Source organism: Photinus pyralis, unplaced genomic scaffold, assembly GCF_008802855.1.
Source record: "Photinus pyralis isolate 1611_PpyrPB1 unplaced genomic scaffold, Ppyr1.3 Ppyr1.4_LG2, whole genome shotgun sequence".
Classification (NCBI taxonomy): domain Eukaryota; kingdom Metazoa; phylum Arthropoda; class Insecta; order Coleoptera; family Lampyridae; genus Photinus; species Photinus pyralis.
Genome location: NW_022170403.1, coordinates 26,575,648 through 26,588,738, shown reverse-complemented (window position 1 = coordinate 26,588,738; position 13,091 = coordinate 26,575,648). Strand labels below are relative to the sequence as shown.

At 35.1% G+C, this 13,091-nt stretch overlaps 1 protein-coding gene across 1 annotated transcript in view; it reads left to right on the top strand.

Moving 5' to 3' along the window:
• LOC116162945 (acid sphingomyelinase-like phosphodiesterase 3a) overlaps positions 1-13,091 on the top strand; it is a 239,878-nt gene that overhangs the window by 182,327 nt on the left and 44,460 nt on the right. The gene's annotated exons all lie outside the window — the stretch shown is intronic.

The window sequence follows — 13,091 nt, the reverse complement described above, 5'->3', positions numbered from 1 at the left end:
ATCGAAGATCCACAAAGGTAACAAAAAGCATATTTGCATGCTAATTCTGCACGAAAAAATTACATTCGAATTTCGCTATTGAAACATTATTAATGCCGGATAATGACCGTGATCAAAGATAATCTTTTGCCGTGATTTAGTGAAGCATTTAGTGGATCAACAGACCGGGAGATGTCGGCCCCGGTGAGAAACTGCAACATTACGAATCCGCATACAAAAGAGACTTTGATCAAATACACATCGAAATCCCATCGTGTTCCAATATTTCCTTCCTAACTCTAAATGTTCTTTGCATATTTGAAACAGTACAATTTACATTAACATTTTGTTGAACGGTTTATTTAACAACCCGTCATGTTGTTACAATGTTACCATTAAAGACCTTAAAAGGCCTATAGATGTGTACTACAACTCAAAACCTACCTACAAGTGTTTTCGTGCAAATAACACCCAGCCAAATTAAGGAAATAATGGTAATTCCAAAATATTTGCGATTATTGGTGTCAATATAAGTATTTTCTGAAAAAGTAATTTAAGTTTATTTTTTACAGCAGAATCTCGAGAATGTGGTAGTCGGCTTTACATTGCCTGTCATTGCCTATTCATTTACATGAAACTGAATTTAGATGACTAATGCAGTGGGCATCATTCAGAAATTGTGTTTTTCAACAGTGTAGGCTTCGGAACGCTTGGGTTTCCTTTTCACAACAAAAAAGTAAGCTGCTGAGTAATCAAGATGTAACTTGTCTAGAAACAATAAGATAAGGATTTTCAATAAATGGCTTATATGATCCATGGCATTCAGTTAGAACAAGAGAAATTCTCTGTATGATAGGAGATAATTACGGAGACTAATCGGATGACAATGGCATTAAGAGCCCATGCGAACATAAGAAACGGTGACTCTTTTTTGAATTATAGAACAATAAAGTAAAACTGTGGCGACCGCGCAACGGCGAGCCGTAGACTACGCAATAACGACGTATGATTGGCCCGAGCGGCCACTAGCGTGCAAGCCCGACAAATACACAGGCGAGCATTTTTATTATACCATGGGCGAGCATAATTCATTCTCTTTCGATCGCGCTTTGCCTCAACTTCGATCTTCCGACCCAACCTACTTGTAGCCAGTATCAGTCTCGATCCTGATCATCAGCGCCGCCGCTTGAAGAACTCCGCCGTTCGATCCTCATCAGCGCGAATTGGAGAATTGTATATACTGTAAATAAATTTATCTACTACTCGACCGCATTTTATTTAGCGCCGTGCGCTAAAACAACTAATGCTATTGTTATATACAGGGTGTTTCGTTAATTAAAATTAATTTTATCTCTCATTGTATTCTAATTAAAGGTCTCAACGAAAGGAACCGTTTTCTACCAACTACTGCCCTTCTTTCTGTCCTCATCAAAATACGAGGTGGAGTGGAAGGGCGGGGGGGAGTGGAACTAGTTTTATCCTTCATGGTAATCTAATGAAAGGTCTAAACGAAAGGAATTAATGTCTACCAACCATAGCCCTCCTCCTCGACCTCTTATCGCGATCGAGTATATTCCCTTATACCTCAAGAACGGATTGTCGGGAGAGGGTACTCACAAAGGGCGATTGAAACGTCTGCAAGACATATATCCATTGGTGATGTCAAAACAAAAGCTATTTCGGTTATAAAAATGCGCTTTATCTGCACAAGACCTGTGCACAATTTATACTTGTTTTCCATTATACTCAGATCAATATTTGCCTGGGTCTGGGTTTTATATCGTAACAAATTTACAATTTGACAACTGCGATCGCGATTATGTGAAAAATCGGAACAAAAAATCAAATCCAACCTAATGGATCCGCCTGTTACAGCTTACATCCATACTATACCACGCCAGGAGAAGGCTGCCTTCCCCAAGTCATCATAGGAGTTCTCAATCTGTCAAATCATCCGTGCAAAACTTGATAAATTTGTTGAATACCTACCAAAACATCACTCACGATTTTTAGTTTCTTATGAAAATATACAAAGCGCTTTCCAGAGCCTAGATAACCTCAATTACATAAATGTTCACAGCTGCGTTTGAATAACATGTTACTATCATATTTGTCAACTAGGTAGAACAACTTTAATGATTTTTAGGGTTAGGTCAACACTAACGTGGCACATTTACTTTTACATTTTGATTCTGAGTGGGTAGATATCCGTATTATGTTACGACAGAATGGAAAAAAGTAGCCACCAATATGTTCCGGTTCCGATAAAGTTAATTCTTGTATTAATCGTATTTGGAATACATAAATAACATACACCCATTGTACCCATTCAATTACAATTAACACCATTTTTAACTTTTATTTTGTGTATAAAAAAAATATGTGTGGAAGTTTTAATTTTTTATTTACATAACCCTAAGCAAGCAATTTTCCGAATGCAACGAACAAAGTAAATTAGGATACAGTGGGGTATGCATACAAACAACAGTGCAATATGATCATCATTTCAACCAATAGCAATACTGCCTTCTACGCAATTTGTGTTTAAAACTTAGATCAATCAAAAAATTCCCGAAAAGGCTTCGAACAGTGGTACGCCATTTTTATTGATCCACAACTGTAATTCTTCCTGCACTGTTTTGTTAACAAGAAAAAAACTTTGGAAGATTGCAAAGAAAATACAATTTGTTATCATTGCAATTCCCTCAATACACATTCTGTTATTTTTGAGATCTTAACGACCGTCATATTCTCTTGCTCCTGCCGTGCTCCGCTATTATTGTTACTTTAGTCGCATTGTTCTCGCGCCAACACGATTCGCTCCGCATCGTTTCACAGCTTTATTCTCTTTTCTCTTCTCTAGGGTTCACTTTAGTTTATCTAAGAGTTTTAAAGATCAACTTACTTAAATAAGACAATATAAATTTCTTTAAATACTAATACTCCGGAATTTAGAGCTGTACATGCAAGTTGTTGGTGTATTCATATTGAGCAGCATTTTGAATGGGTAAAAATCTTTGTGTCAATAAAAAATGGGAAGACGCTCATGTAGTAATGGAATGCCGTAAATATACCATAAGAATGTTCATTAGATGGATATTAAAATCTATAGCTTCCCAAATCCTTTGTTTGTGTGGTATTAATTATTTTTGCCGGGTTGCCTTGAATACCCGTATAGTATTCAGAACAACGCCCATGTATTTACACGAGCATGATATAATGCACGATCACAGTAGGTACTTCGCATAAACCGAAGGTATCGGGTCCTATATTGTATGCTAACCAACAAATATATTTTGAATGCACCGTGGAATGCGAATGAAATTTTTAGGATATCTTCGAAATATTTGTATATTGTAACTAAAATTTCATTCCGCGAACTGACTGTTTTGAGAAAGAATATCGCATACGCCGGATAATTTACGAATAACTTTCGCACGCAGAAAAGAACGGGAAATTAATAACAATTTATACGAATTTTATTTACTCACAGTATTCATAACCCACAAATGAATAAACTGAACTTTTAATTTAATTTCGTTTCCATGCAAAAACTTTGGTTGAAACACTCATATAAATGTAGGTATAATCCAGTAGTGAGAGAAATAACGCGTTTTCGCTTTTTTTTGTTTGTGTTACAGTTACGTATTGAATTTTCCTAATTTGGACACGCAAACTATGCTCTGCTGGGAACATTTAATGAATTACGCTTTCACTGCGCACAATTTGTTTTAGCGGAGTTGAACAGTGTTTGTTCTAGGCGGCAGCTACTCAAAGGTAAGTAAATTATAACTACAACATCTGCATTGTTTGCTTTTGCTTAGTTGGTTGGGCTAATTTCCAAGAAAAATATTTCAATTAAAACCTTTTATTCTTTACTAAATTATTTTTTCGTTCGATCGGTTCCTGTTGCTACATTTCCTTTTCATTAAGGGGAAAGTTATTTGGCCATCACAACAGTAAAATTTTCACTCTCATAAGACGTAGCAAATGAAAACTGTTAAAANTTTGTGTTTTCGTACAGCATTCTGTGGGGGATAACCATCGAAAACGTTTTGAGCCGCCTAGTGAGCAATAATGCACTGCGCGTATCTGTCAGCTATCGCGCCAAATGAACTTTGTGAAGTGGATCCCCTCCATCCACTACTACCAACTTCGTTGACACTGGCTTCTCATTTAAGTTTAAAAGTATACTGAACACAAGGTGGATTTTGTGCCCTTTCTCATTCTCTCTTCAGTGAATATTGTCATTGGGATTGGTGACAGCTCGAATGTGAGAACTCTCGCAATTCTTCATTAAATTCTTTTAGGATACGCAACCTGTGAAATAATGTTCGAGGGTTATGACATTCCAGAAATTGCTGGAGTGACGTCTAAAATATTGCGAAAAAATTGAAAAAAATTATAAATTTTGAATTGCTCTTATCTCGGAAAGCAATGGGTCTATAGAGACACTTGAGGTCTAATATTTTAGCAAATTCAGTCTAGGTACTTTAAAAGCGTACTGCGTAGGTACTGTCGAAAATTAGTTTTTTTATGGTCACAATCGCCAAAACCTGAAAAAAGTCTAAAATTTTACGGATTTAACACAAGGTACCTCCTCTTTCAGACGACAAGGTTACTAGACTAAGATAATGTTTTTGAAAGTTGTTTTCCCAACCAGACTGGTGTCCCCATGTACCCATCTACAAGTCTACACGATGGTGATATCAGATTTTGAATTGGACGAACTATTTCAAAATGGCGACTTTCAACTTTTTTTTATTGGAATGCCATCTTTTTTTATTATTGACATAAAGATAGAGTTGTTCTTAAAAATTTATTTCTTTCTTTATCAAAAAACAAAATAAATTTTACTCTAGTAGCGCATGAATGATTTACACTCGATGTTATTTTTGTCCAAATATTATTAGAACCGCATTAAATTCCTTCCCTTAAGGTAAACACGGTTAATTGAAACGGACGTGGTAATGTGCAGTAAATTTTAGGATTGAAAGTAGAACAGAGGAACTATCCCCGCCACATTTTGCGACGTCACAAGGTAGTCTGGGGATTTTTCCGTTACGTAACATGGGTCGCGGCATTGAGTGAAGGGGATTTTTCGGTGTCAGTTCATAGTCTGCCCTGAGATTTCCCCTCGGATTTCCCCAATGAATGAATACTTTAGGAGAGAGCTTTTCTGCACTATAAATGTTATTTTCCTTAATTCCAATTAACCATATGGCATATTTTATCAAAATTAAATTAATAATTCAGAAGAGAGCGCTGGGATTGCAAAAAAAATATTGGGCGATTATTTCGTTAAAATTAGACTTTGATTTGATCAATGAATTAATAAGGACATGAGCAGATGAAGAATTTTTCAAGTTACAAGAAAACTATTCACAACTTTGCTGTAAAATAATTAGGAGAGAAAATAATTCAATATAAAGAAATTACCATTCAAATCCGTATGGTACGTAAACCGTTCCATATTTTTCCCATGTAAACTTTGGGAGATGATAAACTTGGTAATGAATAATTATACTGTACCTTACTCTGATTTCACTTTTTAGGAAATTTTCCACTCCGGTGATGCAATTTCTTCCGCGCTGAGCGATACGATTCGCTGGCATTAACTTGAATATACACTCGCTTTAATTCACACTTATTAATTTGGTATTATTGTCACAAAACGACAATAGTTTGAGGCGCTTTGTTACGTTAAGATGGTACACGTTAAAAACTGGCGCTTACCATGCGAGTTCCACAACGACTTAATTCGTGCTGATTAAAATTTACCGTCTCTCTGGACATCAAACGTTTACAAATTTGATGCCACAAAGATGTGTTGCTACAGAAAAATCATGATTTTGCAAATACATCAACATATTCGCTCTTAATTAGACTGAAGGAGAAGCAGCTCACGGCGCGTCTATTACAGATTTAGTTAGCTTGTGCTAATTATTTCCTTTCCGTCTTCAATTAAAATGTTAGTAGGTATCTCTAAAAGTAGGAGCACGGGGAGCAGAATATTAAGCCTTATAGCTATGTTCCCGTAATCGATTATTCTAATTTTAAAGTTTAAGTCTGAAACGGAACGTTTGTAATTCCAATTCCGTAGCATGGTGTACAATAAAGTAATTTTTTTACTAGAGATGTCTGCATTCATTTTAATAGAAGTTTCCTTATTCGGCTACATAAGGAAACGAAATTGTGCAATTACTTTAGGGGATGGAATCGTTCTAAACCGCCCCGGTCGATTTAGATATGTCCGCACCTAAACGGAAGCTGTTAGATTTTGGTAGTTAGTAAGTGCACCGATATATTGTGAATTCTGATAAGCGACCTTTTAGCAGGACGGGAAGGTATAATGGAAATAATAATTGAAATCCAGAGGGCGTATTTAGGTATTCTATTTAAATTCAGTGTTAGGACTGCATTACGCAAAAACGGTATTTGGCTCCTTTTATTGTAAAATCCCGAGATGAATAAAATAAAAGTTGTCCTTTATATTGCTTGTAAAAGACCTTTTCAACACGCACATTTTGCGTGTTATGGGTTACATTGTTTCCTGGCGCAATGTTTAGAATCATAAAACAATTTTAATACCGATGCTATTATTGTTACACAAGGGGGTTATGTATAGCATTTCCTGACGTACGTATAAGTCAAGTGAACAAAGGGAAGTTTACAAAAAATACGAAAAATGTTTGTGGCATTTTCATCCATCCCATCTAGAAATTTACGTTACTTCCACACACATGGAAAAAGTGAAAAAAGTAAATTTGACCAAAATAATAACTTTAGAAAGCTTAGACTTTCCGGTGAAATTTTAAATAAGTTTTTCGTAAGTATAAGGAAAGAGTCTCGCATAAAGACAAAGACATATTTTCGTATTGTTTTCCAATTGTAATAGATGCCGTAACGTTTCCAATGCGGATATAACATAGTAAAATTGCTTCGTAAATTGGATCTAATATTTGCGAAAAAAAGAAGAGCTCAAGTAACTTTTCTACTTTTACAAATATATATGATGCGGAATTTTTTAAATTGGCATTTCATTCTGTGTCGCGTTGCACAGTAATAGCATTTTAGGGAAAGGGAATGACCAGGTGCTATCGCAAACGAAGACATCGATGATAGTTAATTTCATTTATTAGGTTTTAATTGAATTTTAATCTTTGATCCTTATTTCTATACTGTCATGATAGGTATTCTCGCATGATAAAGGCGTTGTGCGCAGGTGCACCACCCTGTTGAAACCAAGAGTTTTCACCTTTTTTGTGCCGTACATCGTTGTATTCGTAATCAAAAATGCTACCCAATACAGTATGTGCTTTCTTATGGGCCATATAAAAAAATTAAGTTGATGATGATTTCGCCAAATGGAAACGTTGTATTGAAAATCTCTCAACGCTGTCTTGTGGAGCTCAAACAGTGGCAATCATGGCCTAATTATATTAGGCCATGGTGGCAATGAGAAAGTTTTTTTTTTCTGTATCTGCTCAAATATCATCAGAAAAAATAAAAAAACATAATTGCCAAATTTCGGTTTTTCGGGCATAGTTTCGGAAGTAATCAGAATTTCGATTTTCTTTACAACATGATAATAACCCTTTAATTGCGCAACTTTTCCCTAATTTGATCATTCTTATCTCCCATAGTTTACGAGATCCTCATGATAAGACATCCTTATCTTGGACACTGGCAGCCTAAATTGCAAAACGCTCTACTTACCGCAATCCCTGAAGCAGCAATTAAACAAATTGTTACGAATAATGTAGGTATTGCAATTTCCAAATCAAATGTTCTCGTTTCGATTAAAAAATCTCAACATCGTCTGGCTGCCTTCGCGCTAATCCCGGAATTTCCACTTTCTGACAAACTGCCAACTGGTATCAACCTTTATTATCACCCCAGACAGGTATACTAAAATAAAGTTACGTCAAAATGAAATAAGGGGTCCCGTCAGTTGCAGGATAGGTACGCTCAGTTACATGAAGGTGGGACTATATGCACTTTATTTGTTGTCGGAAGCTGAAGCTAGCAATTTCCAAAAAGCTATAAAAATCAACACAAAAAATAGATTTGATAGCAAGGAGGAAATGACCGTTGCGCAGTTATTTGACGTTTAGTTTTATTTATCCCCATACCGATTACAAAGTAATAATGGCGAAAAAAGGTACAGGAGGATAATAATGTGAACGAAAACATCATGCTTTCTACCTTTTTGGATGCGGTAAGAAAATAATTAGGGCTAACAAGTCTTCTTTAAACTAATAGAATACCTTCTAGGCCAAAAAGTTCTCTAGTTCTACATTGTAGTCCAAATATTCAATGTGCAAAACCATGATAAATGGAAACGCGAACATTTCCAAATATGTCAAGTTGACAGCGCCTACAAAAGATTACATTTTAGTAAAGGTTAGATGACACCTAATTGTACAACCCTTTAATTTCGAATTCATCAGGACACAAAAACTCACGGTAGACGTAGACGTATTTACAGTCATTAATAAGTGCGATGGAGTGAATTTTTTGAACTTGTACAGAAATTAGTGCAATTTTCACTCCAAGAATATGATTGAGAAGGTGGCAAGACATGATACAATAAATATAAGATATGATATTGCGCATGTAGGAGGAGTTATGAATCACGTGTATGACGTCACGCGGTGAATTTCAAATTAATAGTATTTTACATAATTAGCCAGGTAAGTGAGTTTTTACTGGTGATAGGAGAAGTTGACCGGCGAGCCGTCAGGCGAGCCTGTCATCTCCTAGAGCCAGTAAAAACTATTACCTGGCGTATAATGTACAATATTTTATTTGTTACTCATTTGTAAACGTAAATAATTAGTTCTTAAATTGATCTCAAAGAAATGTCTAAAATATCATGTTATCCATGTAACAGAGACTTCGCAATAATTCTGGCCAATGAAATTACTAGATTACTAACTTGTAAAATTTTTACAGGTCTGCTGTCAGTTTTACAAGTCTGCTGTCAGTTTTACAAGTCAGTAGCGTTTAAACATGACGTTTACCCGTTTGCGTTTTGTCTTGTTAATCAACGTTTACAACTAAGTAACAAATAATTAATATAATTACCTGTCAGTGTAGATTTTGGTGCTTTTTTGGAATTTGTGAATCAGTTTTCAACAAAATCAGGTGTTCCGTGGTTGGATGTACCACAGCTAATGGATCAAAACAGTTTTCAAGCAATCTAATGTTTTACCGGTTCCCGAATGATCAAAATTTTCAAAAACGTTGAGTGTTAGCTTGTAACCGGCCAGGTCATATTAATGTGAAAACTACCAGAGTATGTTCGAAACATTTTGACGAGTCGTCTTATGAACGGAATTTGCGGTTTGAACTACTGGGCTATATCGCCCGAAATCGTCGACTGTTGAAACCAGATGCCGTACCATTTCTCAATTTGCCACTGGGAAACTCAAAGAATGTGTGAAAGGGGAATCGGCCCGAACCAGTCGCATTAATAAAAGAAATAGGTCAAAATTAGTTGCGACTCTCCTACAAACCAGGTAAGTTTCTTGTTTTGGTGTATTAGAAATTGGTTTAGAGACGTTTTTCAGTACGAACACTGATCCTGACAACAGAGACGAGATAATTCCAAATTAAAAGAAGAAAATGAAATTGTTCACAGGTTTTTCACCACCACTCAAATCTGTATATTGAAACATCCTTATAAGCGAGTAACATGGACAATTGAAGATATTTCGAAAGCTACATATTATCATTGATTCAGCTGGTACAAGAGCCTATAGGTTGTTACGGAAAAAAGGATACCCCCTGCCAGCAGTGTCAGCGCTTAAGAGCATGATTTAAAAAAATTCAATTAATGCCTGGAATATTAAAGAAGGTAGTAATAATAGTGTTTGACTCCATCTCATATCTCAGTGTTCACGAGATTAGTAATTTAATTATGTGTACTTGTTTATTTAATATTTTGTAAATAACTTGAGACTATTCTAATAACAAACATGTCTTTTTTTGTACCTACTCCTTTACACTTCCTGATGTCCGATTTACTTTTTAAATTCTATATTACCAATTTATCTAGCAATAAAGAACAATAATTCAATAGGTATTTTTATCTTATCGAATACCGTTTTTGAATCTAGTATAATTCAATATTTTATATTAGTCATTTCGTCTTTAATATCTACTCCACAATGTTTAGATACTTTAGCATAAGTAGGTATCTTACCATATTATGGAAAACGCCTGCATTTCCTCTTTTTATGGTGCGCTTAATTATAGCTTATAGCATTTTTAAAGATGGTCTTTAACGATCTCTTGATATTTTTCGGCATATTTTGCGTTTAGGTTTTATAATTTCAACTCTCTTTTTCCCCTAAACCATTATAATTAAGAAATTTTAGTGTTTGTAGTAGAATTAAGAAAAAAAATCCGGCTTTAAATTCAAATTTTATCACCATGTGACGTCATGCGCGAACTGGACGAATTTGGAACGGCAATCTAGCATATCTTGTTTTATTTATATCATGGTGGCAAGAGGTTTAGACCACCACAGTCCCCAGCGATGGGGGTGTGTCCACTATTAAAGTTAGTGAGAATTCTAATTGTATAATTAATAGTCTTAAGCTTTCGAATGATAATGTAAATAGCTATCGTCTTAAATAAATTTGACGTTTCTTCTTGTCAGAAAATTATCAGTTGCTACGCAACACTTTCCGGCATTGTGATGTAATAGATCACTTTCCGGACTCAAATGAATGATGTAATGTACTGTATAGCGGACAGTATGAAATAAAATAAATTACTCTGTCACATGTCATTTTCCAAGGCTGCAATAGTCTCAAAACTTGAGCACTAGGAAAATTCCCCTAGAAAATAACTAAAACGTGCACTGCACATCATGGCTGCGCCCATGCTAGGGCCATTTCTACCTATATGCAACTGTTTGATCAGCGTTCCATCTTAATTTATAAGTTCGTGTCTTCAACATTACATTCATGATTCTCTCCCTGTACAAATAAATGCTAATGACAGTAATGAGGTGAATTTGGAATTGTGGAATTGCCGAATTTTAATTCCGGTTATTGCAACAAGACAAGAGTTCTCATCACAAGACAACACAACCGATCAGAGGATGCAAAGTTGTCGGTAAAATGCACTAAAACAATTAGAGATTGTAATAAGTTTGAATACAATACGAACCGTCTCGGGTCACAGGCCGAAAAACCTACATCCTAATTCATAATCTTGGACTAAAAGCCTAAATCAAGATTCCTTTAGGTTAGACAAATTTAATACTCCATTAAGTGTTGAAATTTATCAGTTATGTTACAAATCCTTTCCATTTTTACAAATTACAGGGAAATACATCAATCCGTGTGTGATACGTAAACAGCTTACCAATTCCTTTGTTGTTTAGAATTCCTGGTGTGCTTTCAAAGAATAGCGTTATCCTGTTCAATTAAAGTCGATGTAACCTGATATAGTTTGTCACGACAAGAAACATTTCAGAATTTGTTTCAGAATGTGGGTATTCACCAGAAAAATAAACGTTTGCATATGTAAATCTCATTTCTAATGACAAATATTTGTCAAAAAAGAAACAGAAATCGCAAATCACAAAAAATCCCTTTTTTATGAAAGACGACATATACAAATTATATACTCGAATATGTTGCTTGCGCTAGTAATTTATGGGGTAGGGTATGTGGAAGGTATTGAATATTCAGTAATGTAAATAATAGGTTTGTGTTTGCGTAAAAATGAAAATTAATACTCACAAAGTTGAGTAATCGTTTCCTATATTCAAAATTAGGTTACCACCGTGGGTTGTACCATATCGTTACTCACATTCTGAAGTTGAGTACAAAACACGCATTTTGAAAACTTACCGATTGTTTAATGATAATTACGTATAACACCATGGTATCCAGCTAAACATTGTTTCTAGTGTGCAACCTAGCACAAACTTGTTTTGTAGCTTGCCTATGTTGAGTATTAACGATTAACGTTACTGTTTCGTCAGTTACTTTCAAATAAGGCTGGAATGCCTTGCGAAAGGCCGTATTATTAAAATTCATACGCACGGCCATCCGAAAAAATTATACGTTCGAAGTACTTAAAAATTCCAAACTGATTACCGAAATTATTTTTTCTTTCGCAAATAGAGAATAACGAGATAATATCATTAAGGACAGTGTAAATTAAATTTGTTTTCTTAAAAAGTTTCACATAATTTGTTTATGTCCATTAAATTTGCTAGCGGGGCGGTTCATAACTTAAAATAAAGGTCGGCAATTTCTTAGAGATTACGGAAAACCGTGTTTTTACTTGCTTTCGTTTATTAACTGTGTGTACAGCTTTACAAACTTCATGTACTTTTTGTTGATACTGCTATTACTTTTGTTTTTCAATAGTGTGTTTTGCTGTAATCTGAAATTTCTTACCAGTAATGCGCGGCGATTAGCACCTTTTTCACTTGGCAGTTATCCAGCCCGTCGCAATAACGACCCCTCCAGCTGTCCCCTGCGGCTTACGTTATTGATTGCACTTTTGTGTTTATATAATTAAAATACTAAACTTATTTTTTTTAAATAAATTTAGTAGGTAATAAATTTAGAAAGAAGGTGTTGGACTTCTACTTTTGCATTCCCTTATGTGGTCTTAGTAAGCAGCCTTGGTTTGCATTCCCCATAAGACAAAGCCTGCGCATCCATTTTTGAAGCCTCATATTTTAATTTGTTAACCACTTAGTTATGTCATAATAAAAGAGGCCGTCTTACTTAGTTGGTGGCAAAGGTTGGTCACAACGAAATAACAGTTAAATTGTATCTAAATAAGCGCTAATACGTTTAATTTCCGTGTTCACTTGTATATTTTGACGAAAACTACGATACTACTAACTTATAAGGATCGTCAATGAATGTACAGTATTGGTACTAATTTGATAGATTTTATTATACAACATTTTACCTGAAACCGTCAAGAAAATCTAAATTTCAGGGCTATTTTGACATTGGAAAGTTGATCTTTACCTGACTAGTACTGTAATATTTTTGCCTGACTCCCATTACAGTCCTAGTATATGCAAAATAACAATTAGATCGTTCATTGAATAAGTTATTCAATCA